Source organism: Tamandua tetradactyla, chromosome 12, assembly GCF_023851605.1.
Source record: "Tamandua tetradactyla isolate mTamTet1 chromosome 12, mTamTet1.pri, whole genome shotgun sequence".
NCBI classification, from domain to species: domain Eukaryota; kingdom Metazoa; phylum Chordata; class Mammalia; order Pilosa; family Myrmecophagidae; genus Tamandua; species Tamandua tetradactyla.
The window spans coordinates 28,976,643-28,997,179 of record NC_135338.1 but is presented as its reverse complement, the minus strand read 5'-3'; the positions used below and the strand labels follow the sequence as shown (position 1 = coordinate 28,997,179).

Here is a 20,537-nt window from a genome sequence, read left to right as displayed (position 1 = left end):
CAATATAATGATTCAGCCGTCATACGCATTTGTTGAGCCCAAACTTCTCTGGATAATTCCACCATTACCTTTGATCTTTCCCCCACTCTTTAAGGTTATTTGGGCTATGGCCATTCTAACTTTTTCATGTTGGAAGGGGTTGTCACTAATATGGGGTCAGGAGATGGAACTAGCTGATATTCTGGAGAGGCTGGTCCTTTTAGGTTTTAGGTCTTATCTTGTCCAGGGATCCATCTGGAGGTTGTAGGTTTCTGGAAAGTTACCCTAGTGCATGGAACCTTTGTAGAATCTTCTGTATTGCCCTAGTTGTTCTTTAAGATTGGCTGGAATGGTTTTGTTTGGGGGTTGGCAAGTTATATGTATCAAAGTTTTTTAAACCTTTCTCTGGATATATTTTTTTCAATTTGTATTATTTTAAATAAGGCTGCAGTGATTGATTGGTATACAATATTTTCTCAATATTTAGGATTTATTTCTTTAGGATAGAATTCCAGAAGTAGAATCACTGGAGTCTGTACATTTTTATTGCTTTTAGCCCACATAGCCAAATGGTTTTCCTCAAAGTTTGGACCACTTAACACTCAAACAACAAAATATGAAAGTGCCAGGTTCTCCAGAACCTCTCTAACACTGAGAATTAATGCTAAATAATAGCAAAAAATAGTTTGTTATTAAGTGGTTGAACAATTTCTCATTTTTGTATTTTGTGTTTATGGAATGTCTGATTTTCTATATTGTGTGAAATTTTTCTTTTAATTTTTTATTTTGACAGGCTTATAGAAAAGTTGTAAGAATAGTACAAAGAATTTGTATTCCTTTCACCTAGATTGCCCGTGTATTAAAATTTTTCCAGATTTGCTTTATTTTCTCTTTCTCTCATACATAACACATATGTTAACATGTATAAATTTCATACATACACACACACACCTTTTATTTTTGGATTGTTAGAGAATCAGTTGCAGTCATGATGTCCTTTTACCCTTAAGCAATAAGTATGCATTTCCAAAATTCAGGGCCATTCTCTTACATAGCCCAGTACAATTATCAAAATTGATACTGATATGATAGTATTAGCTAATCTATAGATTTTATTCAGCTCTCACCAGTGGTGCCAATTCTGTCATTTACTGAAAAAAAAAATCATGAATTATGCATTGGAGTTAGTTGTGCTGTCTCTTTAGTCTTTAATCTGGAATAGTTCTTCAATCTTCCTTGATCTTCATGACTTTGACATTTGAAGAATTCAGGCAAGTTATTTTGTTGAATGTCTCACAATTTGGTTTGGCTTGATGTGTTCTCATGGTTAAATTCATCTTAGGCACTTTGGGCAGCAGGATCACAGTAAAGATGCTTATGGAGACACATGTTGTCACTTTGCCCCATTTCTGGGGATATAACTTTGATCAGTTGGTTAAAGTAGTGTCTGTCAGGTTACTCCATCATATTTCTTTTTGTAATTTATATGTATCTTGTGGGGGAGGTATTTTGAGACTCTATAAATAGTTTTCAAACTTTGATCCACTAGTTTAGCAGCTTTTGATTAATTCTTGCCTGAATTATTTATTACAGTAATGGATGCCAAATGGCTATTTTTAAAATTCAGTTATTCCTTCTGTTTATTAGTTGACTTTCTGCTGTAAGGAAGAACTTTCTCTCTTGCCTTTTTATTATCTTATATCATTGTGGACTTAACAGTTTTTTTTTAACTTTTTATTTTGAAATAACTTCAAGCTTACAGGAAAGTTGGAAAAAATAAAACAAAAACAATACATAGAGCTCCAAAATATTCCCCACCCATATACCCAAATATACCAACTATTAGCATTTTGCCACATTTGTTATATCTATTTATCTTTTAAACGTTTGAGAGTAGGTTGCATACTTTATGCTTTTCTAATGTTTAACACTTCCATGCACATTTTGTAAGACAGGGACACTCATATAACTACCTTAAGCATTGCTGTCAAGTTTAGGAAATTTAACATTGATATAAAGAATAAGTTCATATTTCACATTTTTCAGTTGTCTTGATAATATCCTTATGAGTATTTTCTCATAAATTCAATACAGGATCATGTATTGAATTTAATTGTCACTGTCTCATTGGTCTCATTTTAAAAAATTTTAATTGTGGTTGCATATATACAATATAAAATTTCTTATCCATTCCCAAGCATGTGATTCAGTGTCATTAATTTATTCGTGTTGTGCAACCATCACTACCATCCATTATCAAAAATTTTAAAACAGAAACCCTGTATTCATTATGCATTAACTACCCATACCCCTTCCCTGCTGTCCCTGGTGATTTATACTCTGTTTTTCCTCTCTCAGAATCTGCCTTTTCTCTTATTTCATATAATTAGACTCATATAGTATCTGTCCTCTTGTGTCTGGCTTATTTCATGTAACATGTCTTCAGGGTTCATCCATGTAGTAGCATGTATCAGAACTTCCTTTGTTTTTTTTTAATTTTAACTTTCATTGTTTATTACTTTTTGACTGCATTCTCTATAATTTCAGTAGCATCTTCAAGAAGCAACATGTCTATGTATAGTGAAAAAACAAAATGGCTTGAGCATCAAAAATAAGAGCCAAAGTTAACTGAACAATATTAATAAGAATCTGTGGTAAGTTCAGTCTCATTTTTCTGTAACATGGATAACTTACCTATAAGTATAGCATTATGAATGTGACAGTAAAGAAATAATTTACAAAGTGAAGTACAGCATCCTGAAAGATAATGGTTTCCACCATATAAGGCAGTTAGAAAATGCTTCATATTTTGACAAATCTGTACAAACTACAAGAAATTTGTTTATAGGACCATCCTCCCACCTTGCTGATAAGAACCTTCTAGAAATGAAGAATAACCATGAACAATTTATAACTCTAGTATCTACATGCTCCACAGCCCTAGATCCAAGAAACTGATCTAAAGAACTCTTGTTTGTCCAACATGGATCATTTTCACATGCCTTGATAATGAATGAATACCTGCTTTTAATATCTCTATGATGTACAGTCAATCATCTTGCACCTTTAAGGTCATTAGATTTTTTAGCAAAAGAAGCAACATCATTTAGCAGCAATTAAAGCCTCTCCAAGACTTAAAAAAATACAATATCCAATTAGGAAAGCCATATTTTAAAAATTTGTACAAAAATAAGCTGCTAAAACTTAGTAATTGAAATATGACATCTGTACAGCAATTTACAATACAGCTAGAAGGGAGTTTTATCATTATCCTGTATAGAACTGGTCTACATTTGGTTATATACTGTCACTTGTTTTTATGAACAAGGCCTGGTAACAAAAAAATACCTGTAAAGAATTCTAACATGTTAAGAACACTGCAAATTCTGCAATTTAGTGAATTCAACTGATTTCAAAACAAGCAGCTCATTTTGTCAAAACTGTATTGAGTATCGAGGAAATTCAGCTCTCCCTTTAATATAACCAGTGGGAGTAGGGAAGGGAGGGTGGGAACAGACAGATTTAGAGGTATAATTTAGTAAAAGCCAGAACAGGCAAATGACAAAGTCTAACTTTGTCCAAAGATTCTAACTCTCATATTCTATTATATAAAACACAACTGTTACTGTCATTCAGTTCTTTCTTTGGTTTTAGCAGATTAACTGCTAAATGCTGGAGTATGTGTCCAGGCACTGTAGTTCTTATATGTTAGAAATATCTCAGATTTTTCCCATGTATTTTCAAATAATGAAAAACTATCCTTCATGTTAGAACTCTCCAGTAACAACCAAATGTATTTAAGTATTATAAATGCTATTTCCAGTGTTTCTCCAAATGAACGATTTTTCTTCTTTTTCAACATGGTACTCCTGTTTATGTGCAACAGGCTCATTTCATCCTTTACTGCTCAAGACTATAGTCATAAAGTGTACATTTATTCATTGTTCATGATCCACTCTAATACAAATGACACTATGAAGAAATTCAGTTTACAAACAGTTCTCAACCATGTCCTGTATAAAAAACAAATACTCAAATGCTTTCAAATTCAAATGTGTATATGGAAACAATTCAATGATATCTTGTCAATCTTGGAGGAACATCAGTAAGAAATTCTGCTTGAAGAAGGTGTGTAGGGGATGCTGTTAGCCCAGCCATGCATAAGTTTCCTGAAGAATTCGATCTTCTCATGTGAGGGAGAAGGTCTGGGTCATTTGCTAGTTGGTGCACATCAAATTGATTTTCTTTTTGGTATGCCAAACAGCATCTTATGAATGCCTTGGCTTCACTGCTTACAACTGGTTTTATAGGGAACTGAACTTCCGTGGCTTTTAATATTGTATTTTCTTCAAGGATGTCCTGTTGAGACTGATTGTGACCAAATGGCTTTATACTGTAAAGACACTGAAAGAAGATGACTCCAACTGACCACACATCAACCTTGTTGGAAATTTTTGGTGGTTCTTTTCCAACTACGAAACACTCGGGGTAAATACCAGTAAGTGCCTGTCATGGTCAGGTTCATGTGTCAACTTGACCAAGTGGTGGTACCTGTTTGTCTGGTTGGGCAAGTGCTGACCTGTCTTGTGATTAGGACATTTCATAGAATTAAATCATGATCACATCATCTGCATGTGCAGCTGATTCAATTTGTAATCAGCCAAGGGGAGTGTCTTATGCAATGAATGATGCTTAATCTAATCACTGGAAGCCTTTTAATGAGGATTCAGAAGAGACAGGCTCTCTTATTGCTTTGGCCGGCAAGTCTCTCCTGTGGAGTTCGTCTGGATCCTCCATCCGAATCATCAGCTTCACAGCCTACCCTGCGGATTTTGGACTCTGCATTCCCATGTTTACGTCAGACACTTTTATAAATTATATATTTGCAAGTTTTTCCTGTTGCTTCTGTTTCTTTGGAGAACCCTGACTAATACAGTGCCTGCCCCTTGGGAAGTTAGATCCATTCCATCTACACCATAACCATCATCATCCATAATCTTGGACAGACCAAAATTAGTGATTTTGATTTCTCCACATGCTGTTTCATCTACCAGAAGGATTTTCCCTGGTTTAAGGTCATAATGTATAATAGGGGGTTTGATCTCATTGAGACATCTTAGTGCATTCACAATCTGCATTACAACAGACCTAGCTTCTTTCTCTGACATTAATTTATGTTGCTTTAGATAGAAATCCAAGTCATTGCCTTCACAGTATTCTAAAATGGTATATAATGTATCTGTATCCAAGGAGAAATAATCATAGAGTTTAACTCTCTGGGGTGTGCTGGTTTGAAAGGATGTATGTCCCCTAGAAAAGCCATGTTTTAATCAAAATCCCATTTCATAAAGGCAGAATAATCCCTATTCAATACTGTATGTTTGGATCTGTAATTAGATCATCTCCCTGGAGATGTAACCCAATCAAGAGTGGTTGTTAAGCTGGATTAGGTGACATGTCTCTGCCCATTTGGGTGGGTCTTGATAAGTTTCTGGAGTCCTATAAAAGAGGAAACATTTTGGAGAATGAAGGAGATTTGGAGAGAGCAGAGAATGCTGCAGCACCACGAAGCAGAGAGTCCATGAGCCAGCAGTCTTTAGAGATGAAGGAAAATGCCTCCTGGGGAGCTTCATGAAACCAGAAGCAAGGAGAGAAAACTAGCAGATGATGCCATGTTTGCCATGTGCCCTTCTAGCTGATAGAGAACACTGACTGTGTTCGCCATGTGCCTTCTCACTTGAGAGAAAAACCCTGAACTTCATCGGCCTTTTTGAACCAAGATATCTTTCCCTGGATGGATGCCTTTGATTGGACATTTCTACAGACGACATTTTCTTGGCCTTAGAACTGTAAACTAGCAACTTATTTGATTCCCCTTTTTAAAAGCCATTCTGTTTCTGGTATTTTGCATTCTGGCAGCTAGCATACTAGAACATGGAGTGGTCCAGTTCTTTGTGTATGCTATACTCTCTGCAGGCATGTTTGTGGTAGTTTCCTTTCTTCTCATCTCTCCAGCTTTTATTAAGCTGATGGATCTTCACAGCAGCATCTTTGTTCATAAAGGTCAAAAGCCTTATACACCTCACTAATAAAGGTCAAAAGCCTTATACACTTCACTAAAGCCACCTCTACCAAGCAGATGAAGTAATAAATATCTTTCATTTAATGTTGGGTGATCTTTGAGCTGTGAATTATCTTCATTATTTATTCTTTTGAGTTCCCAAATGTGAAGGTTTCTGACTCTTTCCGAATGTTCCAGTTCTGCCTGGATTTCTGCCTCCTCCTTTTTGAGATATCCTAGTTTAAGTTTGAAAATTTCTTCCTGTTCATGACATTCTGCCAAAGTCAACAGTTGTGATAAATTTAGTCTAACAAAGGGATCATTTTCTGCTCCATTGACTGCTTTGTTCTTCCTTGGTTTGGGTTCAGAATTGGTAGAGGGTGCTTGAGAATTATTAGCTGTAGGAGGTTTGCGTTTGGCTAGAAGTTTCCTTTGTCTTTCAGTATCTTCCCTTTGCTGATTCACCCGTTCTTGTTGCTTCACAAGATTCTGAAATGCAAAACCATCTGTTCATTGTTCAGTAAATGAAGCACCATGTCTAACTTGTGAAGTGCCCAAGGTATAATCTATCTTGCATACTCTTCTCTCTGCTTGACAGTTTCTCTTGTGTACTCTTTTCAATAAAGATGTTTCTTGCTCATTGATATGCACTTATTTAGTCATTCTTTGTATTTTTCAAGTAATTTTTATTTTTCATCTATTTGCCATCTGAGATCACAGTTAGCCCTGAGCAAATTATCTATACCACCTTCCTTCTTTTCCAGGCCCTGGTTTTTATTACTTTCTAATGCTACTAACTTCAGTGTTGTGAGATCAGTCTGAGTAATTTTAAAGGATAACTGCTTTGCTTGCACAACAGGGTGGTCCCCCAAAGCTGGTGCAGTAGAAGAAGGGCCATTCAGTTGAACAGATGAGGAAGGAGTGGAATGTGAATGTGAATTTTGAGGAGAACGGATTGCAGGAGGTATGCCTCTTACTGATCTTGAGCCATTTCCACTTTGGTATTCAGAATAGTCAGTAATTTTGTGGCCATGCCCCCCAGTACTTTTTCCTTGACTACTTTCATTCTGGTTTTCTGTTTTTCTCTTTCTTCCCCTGGATGATTCTGATAGTTTCTTCTCTGGTGTCTCATGGGAACCTACAGCAGATAAAGTCCCATCACTTGCACAGTCCTTTCAGCTGCCTGCCAGTTGTCTAATTCTTTGTCACTTAAAGATCCCAAGCTTCCAAAACGATGAGATTAGAGCTTTCATTATTTGTTGAGGCTTTAGTTCCAATACTGCAACTGCCGATGCTCACAGTGCTCCCACTTACAACTGCTGTAAATCGAGCTTCCAATAATTCTTGCCTTCTTGGATCCAGACTAAGAAGCTCATCCATTGCACCTTCCCTGGGCCTCCTGGATGTCCCCTCCAAACTTCCAGTGCTACTTTGGACAATCATCAAGCTACTTTCTGGGAATCCAGCCTCCCTACTGTGATGGCAGTGGCGGCACCAGCACCCTACTCCATCATGGCAGGAGCTGCTCTGAGGGTGAGCCAGAGAGCGAGGGCAGGGAGGGGACCAAGAAGGGAGAAGGTGGGGCGGGAAGAGGGGAGGGGAGGAGAGGGAGAACTTCCTTTTTACAGTTGAATAATATCTCTGTATATATATATATATATATATATATATACGTACCACATTTTGTTTATCCATTCATCTGTTGATAGACACTTGGGTTTTTCCTTTGCCTTTTTTTTTTTTTTTAACAATTTTGAAGGAATTTCAAATGTATAGAATAGTTAAAAATAATAGAAACCCTAAACAGAGAACTCCAGCATACTCTCCCTCCCCGCCCCCCAGGTACCCAGATCCACCAACTTTTAATGTTTTGCTACATTTGTTATATCATTCTATCTATCCATCTCTCTGTCTTTCTATTTATCTGTTTTTTAAATATTTTACTGTAGGTTGTATGCATCATGTACCTTGAACAGTTAATACTTCCATGTTTATTTCCCCAAAACAAGAATATTCATATATATAACCATCTTAAGTACAGTTAAGTTAAAGGAATTTAACATTACTATCAAGCTTACAGTCTATACTCCAGTTTTTCATATTGGATTCTTATTCATTGAATTGTATTTCTTTATTGTTAATTTATATTGATGCGTAAGTTGTCCCAGATTTGGCCAATAGGATCTCTTATGTGCTGATTCCTCTGTCCTTTTGACATCATTCATTGTACATTTTCTCTACTTTTTGGCTTGATAGGATATTCCCTATCAACTGGCCATTTCTCTAATGTGCTGGTTTGAAATGATGTATGGACCCTAGAAAAGCCATGTTTTAATCAAAATTCCATTTCATAAAAGTAGAATAATCCCTATTCAATATAAATCATCTGCCTGGATGATGTGATTTAGCCAAGATGGTTGTTAATCTGGATTAGGTGACGCCATGTCTCCACCCATTTGGGCGGGTTTTAATTGGTTTACTGGAGTCCTATAAAAGAGGAAACATTTTGGAGAATGGGAGGTTCAGAGAGAGCAGAGAATGCTGCAGCACCACAAAGCAGAGAGTCCACAAGCCAGCGACCTTTGGAGATGAAGAAGGAAAATGCCTCCCGGGAGCTTCATGAAACCGGAAGCCAGGAGGGAAGAAGCTAACAGATGATGCTGTGTTCACCATGTGCCCTTCCAGCGGAGAGAGGAACCCTGACCATGTTCACCATGTGCCTTTCCAGATGAGAGAGGAACTCTGACTTTGTTCACCATGTGCCCTTCCACTTGAGAGAGAAACTCTGAACTTCATCGGCCTTCTTGAATCAAGGTATCTTTTCCTGGATGCCTTAGATTGGATATTTCTATAGACTTGTTTTAATTGGGACATTTTCTCAGCCTTAGAACTGTAAACTAGCAACTTTTTAAATTCCCCTTTTTAAAAGCCATTCAGTTTCTGATATATTGCATTTTGGCAGCTAGCAAACTAGAACATGTAAGGATCCTTAGGTCCTTTTAGTGGAGAATGCCATGTAGAAATCAAGGTCTGTGTGTTGTGCACATTGTTGCTGGGGTGTCTTTGCTTCTAGATCCTCCCACCTGACAGAAATAGGTAATGTGTGTGTGTGTGTGTACATACATCTACACACATACATCCACACACATCTATATGTATCCCCCTCCACATCTGTCTATTCTGTATATATTAAAAACCATTAATTCACACAGATATCTCCTATTCCAGTCTATCACTACAAGGTTCACGCTCTTCTCTCTTCCATATTTCTTACTCCTTTCTTCACTGAAGAGAATCTGGCCTCCATTATCCACAGTACATTTATTTATTCACTTAATCCTAGAATACACAAAAATACAGTTTTGGAATTGCTAAGCCACTCTTCTGCAAAAAAGAAGCCTTAACTCTAAAGGTCATTATTTGCCTAGAGTTCTTCTTTTTTTTTTTTTAAGCCTAGTTTTTTTTTTTTTTTATTCATTAAAGAAAAAAAAGAAATTGACTCAACATTTAGAAATCATTCCATTCTACATATGCAATCAGTAATTCTTAACATCATCACATAGATGCATGATCATCATTTCTTAGTACATTTGCATCGATTTAGAAAACAACAGAAAACAACAGAAAAAGATATAGGATGTTAATATAGAGAAAAAAAATAAAAATAATAATAGTAAAAAAAAAGAAAAGGAAAAAGAAAAAAAAAGACAAACAAACAAACAGACAGACAAAAAAAAAAAAAACACCTATAGCTCAGATGCAGCTTTATTCAGTGTTTTAACATGATTACTTTACAATTAGGTATTATTGTGCTGTCCATTTTTGAGTTTTTGTATCTAGTCCTGTTACACTGTCTGTATCCCTTCAGCTCCAATTACCCATTATCTTACCCTGTTTCTAACTCCTGCTGGACTCTGTTACCAATGACATATTCCAAGTTTATTCTCGAATGTCGGTTCACATCAGTGGGACCATACAGTATTTGTCCTTTAGTTTTTGGCTAGACTCACTCAGCATAATGTTCTCTAGGTCCATCCATGTTATTACATGCTTCATAAGTTTATCCTGTCTTATAGCTGCATAGTATTCCATCATATGTATATACCACAGTTTGTTTAGCCACTCTTCTGTTGATGGAGATTTCGGCTGTTTCCATCTCTTTGCAATTGTAAATAACGCTGCTATAAACATTGGGGTGCAAATGTCCGTTTGTGTCTTTGCCCTTAAGTCCTTTGAGTATATTCCCAGCAATGGTATTGCTGGGTCGTATGGCAATTCTATATTCAGCTTTTTGAGGAACCACCCAACTGCCTTCCACAGTGGTTGCACCATTTGGCATTCTCACCAACAGTGGATAAGTGTGCCTCTTTCTCCGCATCCTCTCCAGCACTTGTCATTTTCTGTTTTGTTGATAATGGCCATTCTGGTGGGTGTGAGATGATATCTCATTGTGGTTTTGATTTGCATTTCTCTAATGGCCAGGGACATTGAGCATCTCTTCATGTGCCTTTTGGCCATTTGTATTTCCTCTTCTGATAGGTGTCTGTTCAAGTCTTTTTCCCATTTTGTAATTGGGTTGGCTGTCTTTTTGTTGTTGAGATGAACAATCTCTTTATAAATTCTGGATACTAGACCTTTATCTGATATATCATTTCCAAATATTGTCTCCCATTGTGTAGGCTGTCTTTCTCCTTTCTTGATGAAGTTCTTTGATGCACAAAAGTGTTTAATTTTGAGGAGCTCCCATTTATTTATTTCCTTCTTCAGTGTTCTTGCTTTAGGTTTAAGGTCCATGAAACCGCCTCCAATTGTAAGTTTCATAAGATATCTCCCAACATTTTCCTCTAACTGTTTTATGGTCTTAGAACTAATGTTTAGATCTTTGATCCATTTTGAGTTAACTTTTGTATAGGGTGTGAGATATGGGTCTTCTTTCATTTTTTTGCATATGGATATCCAGTTCTCTAGGCACCATTTATTGAAGAGACTGTTCTGTCCCAGGTGACTTGGCTTGACTGCCTTATCAAAGATCATATGTCCATAGATGAGAGGGTCTATATCTGAGCACTCTATTTGATTCCATTGGTCGATATATCTATCTTTATGCCAATACCATGCTGTTTTGACCACTGTGGCTTCATAATATGCCTTAAAGTCAGGCAGTGCGAGACCTCCAGCTTCGTTTTTTTTCCACAAGATGTTTTTAGCAATTCGGGGCACCCTGCCCTTCCAGATAAATTTGCTTATTTGTCTTTCTATTTCTGAAAAATAAGTTGTTGGGATTTTGATTGGTATTGCATTGAATCTGTAAATCAATTTAGGTAGGATTGACATCTTAACTATATTTAGTCTTCCAATCCATGAACACGGTATGCCCTTCCATCTATTTAGGTCTTCTGTGATTTCTTTTAGCAGTTTTTTGTAGTTTTCTTTATATAGGTTTTTTGTCTCTTTAGTTAAATTTATTCCTAGGTATTTCATTCTTTTAGTTGCAATTGTAAATGGGATTCGTTTCTTGATTTCCCCCTCCGCTTGTTCATTACTAGTGTATAGAAATGCTACAGATTTTTGAATGTTGATCTTGTAACCTGCTACTTTGCTGTACTCATTTATTAGCTCTAGTAGTTTTGTTGTGGATTTTTCCGGGTTTTCGACGTATAGTATCATATCGTCTGCAAACAGTGATAGTTTTACTTCTTCCTTTCCAATTTTGATGCCTTGTATTTCTTTTTCTCGTCTAATTGCTCTGGCTAGAACCTCCAACACAATGTTGAATAATAGTGGTGATAGTGGACATCCTTGTCTTGTTCCTGATCTTAGGGGGAAAGTTTTCAATTTTTCCCCATTGAGGATGATATTAGCTGTGGGTTTTTCATATATTCCCTCTATCATTTTAAGGAAGTTCCCTTGTATTCCTATCCTTTGAAGTGTTTTCAACAGGAAAGGATGTTGAATCTTGTCAAATGCCTTCTGTGCATCAATTGAGATGATCATGTGATTTTTGTGCTTTGATTTGTTGATATGGTGTATTACATTAATTGATTTTCTTATGTTGAACCATCCTTGCATACCTGGGATGAATCCTACTTGGTCATGATGTATAATTCTTTTAATGTGTTGTTGGATACGATTTGCTAGAATTTTATTGAGGATTTTTGCGTCTATATTCATTAGAGAGATTGGCCTGTAGTTTTCTTTTTTTGTAATATCTTTGCCTGGTTTTGGTATGAGGGTGATGTTGGCTTCATAGAATGAATTATGTAGTTTTCCCTCCGCTTTGATTTTTTTGAAGAGTTTGAGGAGAGTTGGTTCTAATTCTTTCTGGAATGTTTAGTAGAATTCAGATGTGAAGCCATCTGGTCCTGGACTTTTCTTTTTAGGAAGCTTTTGAATGACTGATTCAATTTATTTACTTGTGATTGGTTTGTTGAGGTCATCTATGTCTTCTTGAGTCAAAGTTGATTGTTCATGTCTTTCCAGGAACCCGTCCATTTCATCTAAATTGTTGTATTTATTAGCGTAAAGTTGTTCATAGTATCCTGTTATTACCTCCTTTACTTCTGTGAGGTCAATAGTTATGTTTCCCCTTCCATTTCTGATCTTATTTATTTGCATCCTCTCTCTTCTTCTTTTTGTCAATCTTGCTAAGGGCCCATCAATCTTATTGATTTTCTCATAGAACCAACTTCTGGTCTTATTGATTTTCTCTATTGTTTTCAATTTCATTTATTTCTGCTCTAATCTTTGTTATTTCTTTCCTTTTGCTTGCTTTGGGATTAGTTTGCTGTTTTCTCCAGTTCTTCCAAGTGGACAGTTAATTCCTGCATTTTTGCCTTTTCTTCTTTTCTGATATAGGCATTTAGGGCAATAAATTTCCCTCTTAGCACTGCCTTTGCTGCGAACCATAGGTTTTGATATGTTGTGTTTTCATTTTCATTCGCCTCGAGGTATTTGCTAATTTCTCTAGCAATTTCTTCTTTGACCCACTCGTTTTTTAGGAGTGTGTTGTTGAGCCTCCACGTATTTGTGAATTTTCTGGCACTCCGCCTATTATTGATTTCCAACTTCATTCCTTTATGATCCGAGAAAGTGTTGTATATGATTTCAATCTTTTTAAATTTGTTAAGACTTGCTTTGTGACCCAGCATATGGTCTATCTTTGAGAATGATCCATGAGCACTTGAGAAAAAGGTGTATCCTGCTGTTGTGGGATGTAATGTCCTATAAATGTCTGTTAAGTCTAGCTCCTTTATTGTAATATTCAAATTCTCTGTTTCTTTATTGATCCTCTGTCTAGATGTTCTGTCCATTGATGAGAGTGGTGAATTGAAGTCTCCAACTCTTATGGTAGATGTGTCTATTTCCCTTTTCAGTGATTGCAGTGTATTCCTCACGAATTTTGGGGCATTCTGGTTCAGTGCATAAATATTTATGATTGTTATGTCTTCTTGTTTAATTGTTCCTTTAATTAGTAGATAGTGTCCTTCTTTGTCTCTTTAACTGTTTTACATTTGAAGTCTAATTTGTTGGATATTAGTATAGCCACTCGTGCTCTTTTCTGGTTGTTGTTTGCATGAAATATCTTTTCCCAACCTTTCACTTTCAACCTATGTTTATCTTTGGGTCTAAGATGTGTTTCCTGTAGACAGCATATAGAAGGATCCTGTTTTTTAATCCATTCTGCCAGTCTATGTCTTTTGATTGGGGAATTCAGTCCATTAACATTTAGTGTTATTACTGTTTGGATAATATTTACCTCTACCATTTTGCCTTTTGTATTATATATATCATATCTGACTTTCCTTCTTTCTACACTCTTTTCCATACCTCTCTCTTCTGTCTTTTCGTATCTGACTCTAGTGCTCCCTTTACTATTTCTTGCAGAGCTGGTCTCTTGGTCACAAATTCTCTCAGTGACTTTTTGTCTGAGAATGTTTTAATTTCTCCCTCATTTTTGAAGGACAATTTTGCTGGATATAGGAGTCTTGGTTGGCAGTTTTTCTCTTTTAGTAATTTAAATATATCATCCCACTGTCTTCTAGCTTCCATGGTTTCTGCTGAGAAATCTACACATAGTCTTATTGGGTTTCCCTTGTATGTGATGGATTGTTTTTTTCTTGCTGCTTTCAAGATCCTCTCTTTCTCTTTGACCTCTGACATTCTAACTAGTAAGTGTCTTGGAGAACGCCTATTTGGGTCTAATCTCTTTGGGGTGCGCTGCACTTCTTGGATCTGTAATTTTAGGTCTTTCATAAGAGTTGGGAAATTTTCAGTGATAATTTCTTCCATTAGTTTTTCTCCTCCTTTTCCCTTCTCTTCTCCTTCTGGGACACCCACCACACGTATATTTGTGCGCTTCATATTGTCCTTGAGTTCCCTGATACCCTGTTCAAATTTCCATTCTTTTCCCGATAATTTCTGTTTCTTTTTGGAATTCAGATGTTCTATCCTCCAAATCACTAATTCTATCTTCTGTCTCTTTAAATCTATCATTGTAGGTATCCATTGTTTTTTCCATCTTTTCTACTTTATCCTTCACTTCCATAAGTTCTGTGATTTGTTTTTTCAGTTTTTCTATTTCTTCTTTATGTTCAGTCCTTGTCTTCTTCATGTCCTCCCTCAATTTATCGATTTCATTTTTGAAGAGATTTTCCATTTCTGTTCATATATTCAGCATTAGTTGTCTCAGCTCTTGTATCTCATTTGAACTATTGGTTTGTTCCTTTGACTGGGCCATATTCTCAATCTTCTGAGCGTGGACCGTTATCTTCTGCTGCTGGCGTCTGGGCGTTTAGTCAGATTTCCCTGGGTGTCGGACCCAAGAAGGTTGTAAGATTTTTCTGTGAAATCTCTGGGTTCTGTTTTTCTTATCCTGCCCAGTAGGTAGCGTTCATGGCACACGTTTGTCTCACGTGTTTGGAAGGGATCCCCCCGGTCACCAATCTCTGTGGGCTGGGGATTTCCGATCCAATTCTCTCCATTGGTTCAGGGGGCCGCGCGTGGTGGGGGCGTCAGCCGCCGCGGCTTGAGGGGACCCTGTGGCTGGTCGCCGGCCGCAGCGGCCCCGGGGAATTCTCCACCGGACCAGGAATCGCCCGCGGGGGAGGGGTATCGGTCACCGGCCGCCGCGGCCTGGGGAATTCCCCACCGGATCAGGAAGCCGCCCACGGGGGAGGGCCACCACGACTTGGGTAGCCCTCTTATCCGAGACTTGTAGCTGGACCAGGAAGCCGCCTGCAAAAGAGGGGCGCCGGCCGCCTTGGCTTGGGAAACTTGCCTCTCCGAGACTCTCAGCCGACCCGGGAAGGAGGGAGGGAGGAGCTCCGGCTGCCACAGCTGCTGCTGCTTGGGAAATCGCTCGCCGTTTGGGGATCTCACTGCAGCCGAGTCTCGCAGTCAGACTAGCCAGTCCAGACTGGGGTACGCTGTGTGTCCATTCCCTGCCGTGGCCCCGGGAGCTGTTCTGCACTGTTTCAGTTCACCCAGTAGTTGCTTTGGAGGAGGAACTAAGACGCACGTACCTTACTAAGCCGCCATCTTGGCCCTGCCTCTCAATTGAACTCTTAGGCCTAATTTTAAGTAGGCTTAGCCTATCCTTTGTGGGGTTAAGTTTCATATAAACAAACCCCAAGATTGAGGACTCAGCTTATTGCTTTGGTTGTCCCCACTGCTTGTGAGAATATCAAGAATTCTCTCTTTAGGGAAGTGGGAAAGGAGGGAATTTCCCTCCTTTCTCACCAATCCCTCAGGGAACTTTGCAAATACTTTTTAATTCACTGTTCAAATCACTCTGGGATTTATTGGGGCATCACTCTGGACAAACTTAAAAATCTCACGCCCTACTCAAGGTTCCATGTACTATGGTGTTCAATTAAGCTGTCTACATAAGTTATATTAGGAAATGCACTACTCAAAATACAAATTTTTTACCAAATAAACAGTTTTTGCTTTAGTCTCACACATTAAAGTTTTAAAATATGAATTACCATCTATTTTCAATACCCTGCAGTACTGACATTCCTTTGTTCTTCCTCATGCAAAAACATTTTTAAATTTGTACATTTAGTCACTATCATTATACACTCTAGGCATTCCTAGATTATACCATCTCAGTCTTTATCATCTATCTTTCCTATCAGAAGAGTTCTTGATCAAGTGAACAAAAGTCTAACTTGAATTACAAAAACAGAATCACAGCCCCTTAATCAATTCCCAGACTTAGGATAGTTTATTGACCAGAGCACCTTAAATAAGGGGAGGGCCAGATATCCTTGGGGAAGGATCCTTTTAAACTGCCTAAAATTTACACTGTTAGCCTTCCTCCCAGCCTTCTTCAGGGAGACCTAAGCCTTTCAGCAGGGTGACTGTGCACTGGGGAAAAGGAAATGATCATATATTTAGGGGATTATTAGACACTGGCTCAGAAATGACACTAATTCCAGTAGACCCAAAACATCACTCTGAACCAGAGTCAGAGTAGGGGCTTATGGAGGTCAGGAAATTCATGGAGTTTTAGCTCAGATCCATCTCACAGTGGTCCAGTGTGTCCCTGGACCTATTCTGTGGCCATTTCACCAGTTTCAGAATGCATAATTGGAATCAACATACTCAGCAACTGGTAGAGTCCCCACATTGGTTCTCTGAGTCATGGAGTGAGGGCTATTATGGTTGGAAAGGCCACGTGGAAGCCACTAGAACTACCCCTACCTAGTAAAATAGTGAATCAGAAGCAATATCATATTCCTGGAGGGATTTCAGAGATTACTGCCACCTTTAAGGACTTGAAGGATGCAGGGGTGGTGATTCTCACCACATTCTCATTCAATTCTCATATTTGGCTTGTGCAGAAAACAGATAGAACTTGGAGGATGAAAATGGATTATTGTAAACTTAACCAGGTGATGACTTCAATTCCATCTGCTGTCCCAGATGTGGTATCATTGCTTGAGCAAATCAACACAGCGCCAGTTACCTGGTATGCAGCTCTTGATCTGGCAAATGCTTATTTTTCAATAGCTGCCAGTAAGGACCATCAGAAACAGTTTGTATTCACCTGGCAAGGTCAGAAGTATATCTTCACTGTTTTGCCTCAGGGGTATATCAACTCTCTAGTCTTACACCACAATCTTGTCTGCAGGGACCTTGATCCCTCCCACAAGACATCACACTGGTCCATTGTATTGATGATATCATATTTATTGGACCTAGTGAGCAAGAAGTAGCAACCACTCTAGACTTATTTGGTAAGGCATTTGCATAACAGGCGATGGGATATGAATCCAACAAAAATTCAGAAGGTCTTCAAGTTCAGTGAAATTTCTAGGTGTCTAGTGGTGTGGAGCATGCTGAGACATCCCTTCTAATGTGAAAGATAAGCTGTTGCAGCTAGCCCCTCCTATGACCAAAAAAGATGCACAATGCCTAGTTGGCCTCTTTGATTTTGGAGACAACATATTCCTCATTTGAGTGTGCTACTCTGGCCCAATTGACAAGTGACCAGAAAAGCTGCTAGTTTTGACTGGGGACCAGATCTAGAAGAGGCTCTGCAATAGGTCCAGACTGCTGTACAAGCTGCTCTGCCACTTTAGGGCGTATGATCCAGTAGATCCAATGGTGTTGGGAGTGTCAGTGGCAAATAGGGATGTTGTCTGGAGCCTTTGGCAATCACCTGCCTATTGGAGAATCATTATGCAGATCCTTAGGATTTTGGAGCAAAGCCTTACCATCCGCTGCAGATAACTATTCTTTTGAGAAACAGCTTTTAGCTTGATACTGGGCCTTAGTAGAGATCGAATGCTTAACCATGAGCCACCAAGTTACCATGAGACCTGAGTTGCCTATCATGAGCTGGATGTTGTCTAACATACCAATCCATAAAGTTGGGATACCCAACAGCATTTCATCATAAAATGGAAATGGCATATTAGAGATAGGGCTTAAACAGGTCCTGAAGGCACAAGTAAGTTATATGAGGAAGTGGCCCAAATGCCCATGGCCCTCACTCCTGCCACATAGAGATGGTAATGTGGCAGGACCAGACCAGAGCTATGGCCTCTTGGGGAGTTCCTTACAGTCAGTTGACTGAGGAAGAGAAAACTAGCGCCTGGTTTACAGATGGTTCTGCATGATATGCAGGTACCACCTGAAAGTGGTCAGCTGCAGCACTATAACCCCATTCTGGGATGTCCTGAAAGGACAGTGGTGAACAGAAATCCTCCCAGTGGCCAGAACTTCAAGCAGTGTACCTGGTTGTTCATTTCGCTTGGAAGGAAAACTGGCCAGAGGTGCATTTGTATACTGACTCACGGGCTGTTGCTAATGGTTTGGCTGGATGGTCGGGGACTTGGAAGGAGGATAATTGGAAAATTGGTGAGAAAGAGGTCTGAGAAAGAGGTATGTAGATAGATCTTTCTAAGTGGGGATAGAAGTTGAAGATATTTGTAACCCATGTGAATGCTCAACAGAGGGTGACTTCAGCAGAGAAAGGTTTTAATAATCAACTGGATATGATGACCCATCCTGTGGATACAAGTCATCTTCTTTCCTCAGGCACTCCTGCCATTGAACAAAGTGTGCTTGGTGGTAGGGATGGAGGTTATGCATGGTCTCAGCAACATGGACTTCCACTTATTAAGGCTGACCTGGCTATGGCCACTGCTGAGTACCTAATCTGCTAGCATCAGAGACTCACACTCAGTCAGTGATAAGGCACCATTCCCCAGGGTGATCAGCCTGCTATCTGGTGGCAGGTTAATTATATTGGACCACTTCCATCCTGGAAGGGGCAGTAATTTGTTCTAACTGGAAGAGACATACTCTGGATATGGGTTTGCATTCCCTGCATGTAATGCTTCTGCAAAAAAAAAACTACCATATGTGGACTTACAGAATGCCTTATCCACCATCATGGTATTCCAGACAGCATTGCTTTTGATCAAGGAACCCATTTCACAGTAAATGAAGTGTGGTAATGGGCATATGCTCATGGAATTCTCTGGTCTTACCATACTTCCCATCATCCAGGGGCAGCTGGGTTGACAGAATGGTGGAATGGCTTTTTGAAGACCCAATTATGGTGCCAACTAGATGGCAACACCATACAGGTCTGGGACAGTGTTTTTCGGAGGCTGTGTATGATCTGAATCAGCATGCACTGTATGGTGCTGTTTCTCCCATAGCCAGTATTCACGGGTCTAGGAATCAAGGGGTAGAAATGGGAGTGGCACCATTCACTATCATTCCTAGTGATTCACTCTGAAAATTTTTGCTTCCTTTCCCTGAAACCTAAAGTTCTGCTGGTTGACAGGTCTTAGTTCCAAAAGGATGAGTGCTCCTTCCAGAATACACAACAATGATTCCATTGAACTGGAAATTAAGACTGCCACCTGGCCACTTTGGGCTTATCATGCCACTGAATCAACAGGCATGGAAGGAAATTAGTGTTCTGTCTGGGGTGATTGATCCTGACTATCAAGGGGATATAGGACTTCAACTATACAATGGAGATAAAGAAGAGTTTTCTTGTCATACAAGAGATCCCCTAAGGCATTTCTTAGTACTACCATGCCCTGTGATTAAAATCAATGGAAAACTGCAATAACCCAATCTAGGCAGGACTACCAATGGCCCAGAAACTTCAGGAATGAAGGTCTGGGTCACACCTGCAAAGAACTATGACCATCTTACCCATATGGCAGAATTGCCATAGCCATTGACAGTAAACCAATGTCCTTGATGGTTTTCAAGATTTCCATACATTAAAGTATATACAGTCCACTATATCCACTAATGCCTTTTTTTTTTTTTTTTTGCCTATTTTGTGGGGATCAATATATGGTGAGCTCCACATGTGGCCTCTAGTCACTTTGTATAGCTCCAATATGCAGGCAACCTTGGCCCTCTTGTCAGAGCACAGGCCATGGGGGTGTCCATCCCAGAGAATCATCTATCTTTGGAGCTGAAGTCACCACAATTACTTCTCAAGAGTTATCAGGTTTAGTACATTTTTGTTCAGGTTTTAAGTTCTACCAGAGACCAACTAAAACAACATTCGGTCTTCTATCTATTTCTTTATAGATGATGCCTGCTCTTAAAATGTTGGCCCACATTTATGGCTCACTCTAATGGGACTCTGTAGGTTTATTTTTTTTCTGAGATTTCTTCTCCCTGGGTTTTGATCCATTTTTTAGCTTTCTAACTCACTCTCTGTTCTGAAATTACAGATTACTAAAATCAGCTATACCTTCTCTCACTACATAAATAAATTTCTTGAGCCACTAGAGGGCTCAAGATGGCTACTAAAGCACTGTACCATTCTCTAGGTCCTGAATTAATCATCTTTTTCCAGATTTCTCCCATAAACGTAGTACAGTCAAGTCTTGTAAAAGTTTGGTCATATACTACTTCTCTCATATTTGTTCTCTTAAAATTGCATGACCTTCAAAAGTTTTCTATCCTGTGGGTAGATTAGGAAGTTCACCAGGTGTCATCCATAATC

The 20,537-nt window shown here is 38.7% G+C and overlaps 1 pseudogene; it reads right to left on the bottom strand.

Annotated features, from left to right (window-relative positions):
• Positions 1–4,081: 4,081 nt before the first annotated feature.
• LOC143651942 (serine/threonine-protein kinase tousled-like 1) lies at positions 4,082–7,420 on the bottom strand (annotated as a pseudogene).
• Positions 7,421–20,537: the final 13,117 nt, after the last annotated feature.